General features: G+C 38.8%; 1 pseudogene; it reads right to left on the bottom strand.

Annotated features, from left to right (window-relative positions):
* Nucleotides 1-1,639: 1,639 nt before the first annotated feature.
* Nucleotides 1,640-6,731, bottom strand: LOC131917081 (YEATS domain-containing protein 4-like; annotated as a pseudogene).
* Nucleotides 6,732-10,126: the final 3,395 nt, after the last annotated feature.

Here is a 10,126-nt window from a genome sequence, read left to right as displayed (position 1 = left end):
CTGTATAATATTCAATCATAAAGCTATGTTATCCTTTCTGTATCCATTCATCAATTGATGGGCTACTGCTATGAGTACGCATGTAAAATTCTCATCTTTCAGTGTATTTTCCTCTTGGATAAATACATAGGATTGGCTAGACAAAAAAAAAAAAAGTAGGTGCTAAATTTTAAGAAACTGCCACTCCGCTTTGCAAAGTGAATATACTAATGTTAGTTTTCCTCAGCAGTGTGTGAATTCTGGCTCTTTTCTTGTGTTTTCTTGTCTTTGGCACATCTTTGCATGTATTCAAATCCTTTGCCCAGATAAACTGAGGGGATGGTTCAGTGGGCAAGGTGCTTGCTGTACAAGTAGTGTGAACAGAACTCACCCAATGCTGAGTGTGGCAGTGTGCATCTGTCCTAGTACAGGGTTAGGAGGTAGAGACAGGAGGATCCCTGAAGGTCCAGGCTAGTTAGCCTGGTGTATACAGTGCTGAACAAGAGTGACCAATACTCAAGGTTGTCCTCAGACCTCCACATATGGCTTCCAACATTCATAAACTAGCATGTACTCACACACATCACACATCCCCCTCACCCGCACACCTGTGCATGTGAAAGATAAAAAAGAATCTGTACCTATAAAATCTAAGACTCTTATCAAGTATATGATTGCAGATATTTTCCCACTCCATAGTTTTTTTTTTTTACCTTATTAATGTCATTATTTAAAGGAAAAACACCCATCAAGTTTGAGGAAGTGTTATTTATCAATTGATTTTTCCTTATCATCTATATTTTTTGCTATCATGTTTAAGAAAGTAGCACATAACCCAAGGTTGTAGATATTTATGCTTTTGTGTTCCCCAAAGAGTTTTATTATTTTTAGGGACATGGAGACGGCTCAGTGGGTAAAAGCATTACCTCCCAAGTCCATACCTGTAATCCATGGTGGAAGGAAGAAAGGGGACTTCTGAAAGTTGTCCTCTGGCCCCCACACACCTACACTTACACAGACATGCATAACACACAATAATAATAAGTGGAGATAGTTTTATTATTTTTAGTTTTTGTGTTTAGACTTTTGATCCATTTAAATTTATATGCAAAGAGTCAGACACAGAGTACATTCTATTCTTTGGCACGGGTAGCTTTTACAACATTTATTGATAAAATATTTTTCCTCTGTGGATTATCTTTGCATCCTTGTCAAATGTCAGTTGACAATAAAGCCAAGAGTTTATTTCTGGTCTCTCTATGGCATTAACCTATCTATGTCTACCTTGTTGCTAGTGCCACTCTGTTCTGATTACTATAGTTCTGTAGTATGATTTGAAACTTGGAAGATTTCTTTGGACATTCTAGGTTTCTTTAATTTCTAAAGAACTTTGTTATAACGTTGTCAATCTCTTTAGATATGCAAGAAGGGCTTTGATGGATGTTGTGTCAATCTACAGGTCAATTTAGCTAGGGTTGCCTCCTTAAGAGTAATGCATTTGATTCGTTCGTGGTAAATGCTTTTCTGTTTATTTTAGGTCCTCCTTAATTTCTGCCAGCTATGTTTATAGTGTTCAAAATATATAGCTGGCATTTCTTTCCTTATATTTCTTTATAAATATTTTATTCATTTTTTTTTTCAAGACAGGGTTTCTCTGTGTAGCTTTGCACCTTTCCTGGAACTCACTCTGTAGCCCAGGCTGGCTTCGAACTCACAGAGATCCACCTAGCTCTGCCTCCTGAGTGCTGGGATAAAAGGTGTGCGCTACCACCCCCAGCTCATTTTGCTTTTTTTTTAAGACAGGATATCCTATATCCCAGGCTAATCTTAAATTTGCTAGATAGTGCAGGCTGGCCTTGAACTCTTGATTCTCCTACCTTAGTTTACCAAGTGCTGAGACATGTTTCCTAAGGCGTGCACAACTTGTTCATCTTTGATTTTACTCCTCTTGATGGTATTTAAATATAATTGTATTCTTAATTTTATTGATTTTGTATATTCACCTTATATAATAAATGTGCTGATTGAATCTACCAGTCTTAATAGATTCTAAAAGTAGATTCTTTAGATTTTCTCTTCCTTCCTTCCTTCCTTCCTTCCTTCCTTCCTCCCTCCCTCCCTCCCTCCCTCCCTCCCTCCCTCTCTTCCTTCCTTCCTTCCTTCCTTCCTTCCTTCCTTCCTTCCTTCCTCTCTCTTTTTTTCTCTTGGCAGTGTCCGGTTTTTCTCTGTGTTGCACTTCAAGTTCTGCAAATTCTGTTTTGTGCGTAAAGGCTCCTACTCTTAGTTGACAAGAACGTGTTACTTGCTTCATTGCTGTCAGGTCTTGAAATATCATTTAGTCACAGAACTCTGAAAACACTGTTCTTTTCCCCAATATTGCTCTGTCGGGCTGAAACAGTACTAGTAAATGATGCAGAGTTGCAGGTCTGTGAAAAATATTTTGACGATTATTTCAAATTCACCCCATCCTGTTTCAGTAATTCCATATGGAGGCTTAGTAATGACTCTTAAGGGATTGCCATAGCTTTCATGTAATTTAAACTGGACTTTATCTACGTATGTTGGTATAGCCTCATTTATAGATGGATTTACATATACTATCTGTGGATGGGTGTGTCCACCTTCTCTTTTCTACCTCAAATATTAGGTAACATTACCATAAACTACTGTTTTTAACAATGGTAACCTCCTTCACTCTCTGGCCAGAGTCAGGAACAAATTCCTAAATTCTGACATGTTCTTGAACATATTGTCCCAGGAAAGGAGCTGCTGCCTTCAGGGAAAAAGCTCAGGCCAGCTGAGTCCCAGATCCCGTCACAATCCCGCTCCTCTGGGACTTGGGGGCATGTGTTATAGAGTCAGCCACTCAGTCTTGCAGTGGTATAACATGGCAAAAGTTTTTCCATCTTATCTCAGTTGATGCAGTCTTTTGCTTCTACTTCCTGCCCTGAAAAGTCTGGAGCGAAAGCACCCAATCCTGTTCTAGAAATTCAGGGTGGAAATGCCCCAGTTGTCTGCATGTTCTTGGCTCCTGTTAAACTGCTTGCTTGCTTCTGCCTGCACATACCAATCAACATGTAGTTTTTCTGTGTTCTTTGTCTTTAAAAACTCCCTGTAATATGCATTTGAGGCTGCTCTGTGAAGAGTGTTTTTCTCTCCAGGCAGTTGCAGATTGACTTAATACAGATTCTCAATTTGAATTTTGGTTCTGCTGAGTGGTCTTTGGGTCTCTACTCTGCAACAGAGGGAGAGCCTAGTGAAGGAAAGTCCTTAGAATTTTCCACAGAACATATCACACAATATAAAAATAGAAACAACGTTGCTTCTTTCTGGACTCAATATGTCTTTTATTTCATTTTCTTGTTTTATTGCTCTGGCTGGAACCCCTGGCATCATGTTGTACAGTAACTGAGGACCACTATGTTTTTCTTGACCCTGATCCTGGTGTTGATGGTGGGAGTGGAATACTTTCCCAGCTTTCAACATTAAGTTTGGTATTAGTTGTAGGAATTTTATAGACAACTATTATTAGGCTGAGAACTTCCCCTTCAATTTCTAGTTTATTGGATTTAGATGTGATGAAATGAGAGTACATTTTATCAATTTTTTTCTATACCCTTTTCTGTATCTTTAGATAATGTAGACTTTGTACTTCACTCAATTGGCATAATGTACAATACTATTTGAATCTTTAAAGTAATTTTGCATTTTTTTGTGATAAATGTCCCAACCACAGTGTATAATCCCTTTAATATTTTGTCTTTTTTTCTTTTCATTAAAATAGATTTTTTCATCCACTATATTATTATGACTATGATTCCCCTCCCCCTACTTCTCCCAGTTCCTCTTCACCTCCCCTCCCATCCAGACCCACACCTTTTCTGTTTCTCCTTAGAAACAAACAGGCATCTAAAGGATATTAATAATATAAAATAAACAAACAAATTACAATATAACAAAATAACCAAACAAGAAAAAAACAGCCAAAGAAAAAGCACAATAAATGTATGTAGATGCAGAAAGACACATGTTCACACACACAAAAATCCCATAAAAACCTCAAAACTGGAAGCCACAATACTTCCACAAAAAAACTTAAAGGGTAGAAAAAAATGTCCTGATTTAATATCGCGAGACAAAGAACCTCCCTCCAAAGATGCTGTTGAGTTTGGTTTATGTTGTCATGTACTGATGAGCATGTAGCCTATCCTTAAGGGTGACTTGTTTCCTGAATGAGACTCCCTTGGAGAAATTAAATTTTCATTTGTGAATGGCTATTAATTAAGATAGAGTCTAGGTTAGGGATGAGGGTATATTTCCACATCTCCTTTCATTCAATTCTAGAAAACTTTTAATTTCTCTTCTAATTTCTGTCTTGACTCATTTTCATTCAGTAGAGAGTTTCCATGAGTTTGTAAGCTTTCTGTTATTGTTAATATTCAGCTTTAATCCATGGTGATTTGATAGGATACAGGAGTTATTTAAATTTTCTTGTATCTGTTGAGACTTGATTTGTGTCTGAGTATGTGATCAATTTTGGAGAAAGTTCCATGAGGTGCTGAGAAGAAGGTATATTCTTTTGTGCTTGGGTGAAATATTCTGTAAATATCTGTTGGGTTCATTTGGTTTATGAAGTAAGTTAACGTCAGCATTTCCCTGTTTAGTTTTTGTCTGGATGACCTGTCCATTGGCAAGACTCAGGCATTGAAGTCACCCACTGTCATTCTGTGAAGGATAATATATATTTCTTTTATGAACTTGGGTGCCCTTGTGTTTGGTGCATAGATGTTAGGGATTGCAATGTCCTCTTGGTGGGTTTTTCCTTTGGTGAGTGACCTTCACTATCTCTTCTGATGGGTTTTGCTTTGAAGTCTATTTTGTCAGATATTTAAAGGGCTACACATCAGCTTGCTTCTTAGGTCCTTTTGCTTGGAATACTTTTACCTAGAGGTTATATGTATCCTAGATGTTAGGGTGTGTTTCTTGGATGCAGAAGGCTGGATCATGTTTTCAAATCCACTCTATTGGTCTGTGCCTTTTATGATAGAATTGAGGCCATTGATGTTGAGAGTTATCAATGAACAAAATTTTGTTGATTCCCATTATTTTGTTTTTCTGGTGTGGAGTCATCCCCTCCCCTGCCCTTTTCTTATTTGCTGGTCTGGGTCTTGTTTATTCCTTGTATTTTCTTGGGTGTGGTTAGTCTCTTCAGGTTGGAGGTGGAGAGTTCCTTCTAGCACCTTCTCTAGGGCTATATTTGTAGATAGCTACTGCTTAAATTTGGTTCTATCATGCAATGTCTTTCTTTCTTCACCCAATTGTGATTCAAAGTTTTGATGGATATAATAGTCTGGGCTGGCATTTGTGTTTTCTTGGAGTTTGTAGAACATCTTTCCTGGTTTTCCTGGCTTTTAGAGTCTCCGTTGAAAAGCTAGGTCTTATTCTAATAGATTTACATTTATATGCTATCTGGTCCTTTCCCCTGAAGCTTTTAATATTTTTTCTTTGTTCTGTAAGTTTAGTGTTTTTATTATTATATAATAAAGGAATTTCTTTTCTGATCCAGTCTATATGGTATTCTGTACGCTTCTTGTACCTTGATGGGTACCTCCTTCTTTATGTTGGAGACATTTTCTTCTGTGATTTTGTTGAAAATATTTTCTGTCCCTTTGAACTGGGTTTCTTTCCCTTCCTCTATTCCTATTATTCTTATACTGGTCTTTTTATAATATCCAAGTTTTACTGGATGTTTTGTGCCAGGATCTTTTGGATTTAACATTTTCTTTGGTGGATGATCCTATTTCTTCTATCTTGTCTTCAGTGTCTGAGATACTCTCTTCCATCCTTTATATTCTGTTGGTCAGGCTTGCCTCTGAGTTTTCTATTCAAGTTCCTAAATTTATCATTTCCTGTTTCCCCTCAGTTTGAGTTTTCCTTGTTGATTCTATTTCCACTTTCAGGTCTTGAACTGTTTTCTTCATTTCATTCCACTGTTGTTTGTGTTTTCATAGATTTCTGAAGGGATTCATTTCCTCTTTAAGGACCTCTAACGTATTCATTAAAGGCTATTTTGAAGCCTGTGTTTTGTGCTTCAGCTCTGCTGCATTTCTTAGGGCCTACTATAGTAGGGTTTCTGGCCTTGTTCTGGATGTTACTGGTTATATTTTTATGCTGGCTTCTAGGCATCAGAGTTTGTGAAGATTCTAATTCCAGGTGCTGATATCTGGTCTTGTCTTTGTTGTATGGGTATTCTGTTCCTTGGTTTCTGTTACCCTTTCTGTGAGAGTGTGGTGGCTGTGGGTTTCCAGGTGGGGAATGTTTCTTGAGATCCTGCCAGAGTAGCCATTGGAGGTTCCAGTTAGCTTGTGTTTCTAGGTATTGGGGCCTGACACTTAGGAATGAAGATGAGCAAGAAGGAGGAGATGTTGAGAAGATCCACAGGATGGAGGAAAGCAGGGTGTGCCACCAGGATCTATTTAGTCTCCTGAGACTAGGGGCAGAGATGGAGGAGGAACCACAGCTGGTGGAATGCTGCAGAGCTGGGGATGAAACTGGGGCATTGAATTCACAGGAAAAGTGGGAGAATGAAGGTCTTAAGATCACCTACCTGCTTCCCTGGCTGGTATAGCCTGGCCAGCAGGTTCCAAGGGAATGCCTGTGGCAGTTGGCAGCAGGGACAAAGTGATGGGTGATGAGAGAGCCTGTAGGAGAAGATCTGTGTGGTCTGTTGCAAATAGCTCTGTACTAGTCATGGTTCTCCAGAGTAACAGAATTTATAGAATGAATTTACATAGAGAAAGAGTATTTATTAGAATAACTCACAGGCTGTGGGCCAGTTGATCTAACAATGGCTTCCTATGAATGGAAGGTCCAAGAATCTGGTAGTTGTTCAGTGCATAAGGCTGGATGTCTCAACTGGACTTCAGTATACACTGGAATCCCAAAGAAGTAGGCTCTAATGCCAGTGAAGGGATAGATTTGCTAGTGAATTGAGAACAAAAAGGTAAAGAGCAAAGCTTCCTTCTTCCATGCCCTTATATAGGCTGCCAGCAGCAGGTGTGCCCAGATTCGAGGTGGGTCTCCCACCTCCAAAGAGCTGGATTAAAGGTGTGTTTTCCCACATCGAAGATCCTGCTATGAAGTAGATCTTCCTATTTCAAATTAAACAAAAAATCTCTCACAGGTATGCCCTATTTTGGGGTTTTCACTAATTTCAGATGCAGTCAGGTTCACAACCAACAACAGCCTTCACAGGCACCCTTTAATATTTTAATGGGATCTACTTGAGTCTATTGTATGGCAAATTTTTACATCCATGTTCTTGAGAAATAGTGATCTGTCCTTTTATTTTCTTGTGATATCATTTTTTTTTGTTTTTAGTATCAGGCAACAGTGACCTCACAGAATGAATTAGTGAGGATTTCGTCTCTTCATTTATAAACAATTAAGTTTTAGAGAGCTGTTAGGAATTATGTTGATCTCATCAAGTTGCAATAGAAGGTTCTGCACTAAGATACATAACCTCACCAACCATGAGAAGTTGGCCTGGTTTCCAGTACCAGTCATCATTTGCTTCCTGTTGAGCAGGCCTTAAGTCTGATTAAGCAGCCGTTGGTTGCCACCAAGATATGAGCACCACTGTTGTACCTCTAGGGATTTCTTGCCATGCTGGTTACTGTTACAGTTCATAAGCATCACAGCTGGATAGGACCATTGATTACTTCCCTCCCTTGGGAAAGAAAGCCAGATCTCAGGAAAGAGGCTTGCAGGTAAGATGTAGCTCAGAACTTCTGAGTCCTATTTCTGAAGTGTGTGGTGTCTTCAACAATAGGGACTTACTTTCAACCTCTGAGAGGCAACCAGAGGCGAAGACAATAGATTATACTGTTTGGGGAATCACCTGGATTACTTGCAACAACACAAGTGGAAGATGCCCATGGCTGGTACTGGGGTTTTTGTTATATAGTCTATGATTTCTGAGGATTATTACAGCTAAGTGGCATGGCTTTGTTTAATATATGTGTATTTATGTGTATCTTAAATATATTATATAATTTTAAGTAAATATAAAATAGTATGATTCCTTGAGGGTTTATCAAAAATCTTTAGTGTTATTTGTCCCTTGTCCTTCCTATTCTGTATTGACCTCCTTCCCCCATAAACAATTGAAGATCCCCTCCCCATCTTTCCTGTTTCTAACTTCATATCACCTGGTATACCCCTCACAGACCCTCCCCCACCATGGTCCCTTTATACTTTCTGGTTTCCATGGTTACTACACGTTGTATACTTATATCTGAGCTAGGAACCACAGATAGCAAGAGAACATGCACCGTTTGTCTTTGTGGATCTTGTTTAGTTCATTCAATATAATTTTTTCCAGTTCTATTCGTTTACCTGAAAACTTTATTATTTCCTTTTTATTTACAGTTGAATAGTATTTCATTGTATGTCTGGTATGTAACACATTTTCATTATCTATTCATCTGTTGAAGGGCATTATCTTGTTTCCATTTCCCAGCTATTGTGAAGAATGGCAATGAACATTGCTGAGCAAGTATCTGCGGAGTAGGATGTCAAATCCTCAGGTCACACATCAAAGAAGCTTCTTTTTGCAGCAAACAGAGACCATGACAGAAAGCCACAACTGGTCACAATTCAGACATCAACGGATCCTGGGGAGACCAGCCCAAATGTATACATCGATAACACAACTTCTTCACCAAAGGCTCAGAGGACATCAATGAATAGAGTATGGAAAGACTGCAAGAGCCAGAGGACCAGGAAGTCTGCTGTGAGAGTGTGTCTCCTAGAAACTGCAGGGAAGTCACACCCAGGACACCTCAACGTTATGACTGTCTAACAAGACCGAAGAATGACAATACCAATGGTGACACAAACGTGAAAGGGGGACATTGCAGTTGTCTCCATCCTTAGACAGAACATTAGGCACTGATTGCTGAGAGAGAGAGAGAGAGAAAGAGAGAGAGAGAGAGAGAGAGAGAGAGAGAGAGAGAGAGAGAGAGAGAGGGAGAATTTAATGTCTCCCAGAGATAAATCCCATAACTAAAAAACCCTAACTAGTTATCCAATACAAAGTAGTCAGTGCTGAAATCATATACACACAAACACTGGCAATAGGTTGTATTTACATATTTATTTATGTATGTATGTATATATATATATATATATATATATGTAATAGTAATAATCAAATCAACTGAGAGGTAGTAGAGCGGAAACCATGGGAAGAATTGGAGTCAGGAAAAGAAAAGAAGAAGTATTGCAATTATATTTTAACAAAATTTTTTCAAAAAATGAAGTAATATTCATTCTTCCTTAAAAGTTTGGTAAAATTCACCACTAAGACCATCTGTACTTAGAGTTTTTTTTTTTTTAATGTGGGCAGTTCTGTTATTACTAATTCACTCTCCTTGTTAAAAGCAGCTGTAATTTTCTGTTGACTCTGGGGTGAATTTTCCTACTATTACAAGACTGAAGTGCTACCTAGCATGCTCAACTCACTGTTTCATAGCACCTAAATCTAGGAGGGAGAGCATTTCCTGGACAGTTCCTGTAACTCTAGCCCAGCATAACCCAAATAAATAAAATACTTGAAAGATGTAGTTGGGTGGGCAGGCGGCAGTGACCCAGGAAGGTGAGAGATGGCACCATGTTCTTCAGGCAATAGCTTTCACCAGAGACCCAAGTCCAGCTTCACTAAGGACGATTAGGGATTGCCTCAACTATGCTGGCGACAGCAAGTACTATCTCACTCCATAAAGTCTTCCAGGTTTTTCAGGCTTTTCATGGCCTTCACACACACACACACACACACACACACACACACACACACACACACACGAGGGTAGATAGATAGATATCTGTTATGAAATATGTCCTCTTAATTTTAAAGCCCTAAACCCTTGCGTCTTCTCATTTGGTAATAAGACGCTTGCAGATGATATTAGTAAAATGAATTCAGCAAGCTAGACCCTCGTGCATGGAGGAGGATGTCTTTATGAAACAGGGAAATTTGTCTACAGGGACTGGCATGGGTAAAGGGAAAATGATGTAAGAGAAGAGAGAGAAATGATAGTCAAGAAAGGGCTGGCACAGGGACTTCCTGTATGGTCCTCAGAAAGAA

Source organism: Peromyscus eremicus, chromosome 1 (genome assembly GCF_949786415.1).
Source record: "Peromyscus eremicus chromosome 1, PerEre_H2_v1, whole genome shotgun sequence".
NCBI lineage: Eukaryota > Metazoa > Chordata > Mammalia > Rodentia > Cricetidae > Peromyscus > Peromyscus eremicus.
The sequence above is the reverse complement of the archived record's forward strand: the minus strand, read 5'-3'. Positions and strand labels throughout refer to the sequence as shown.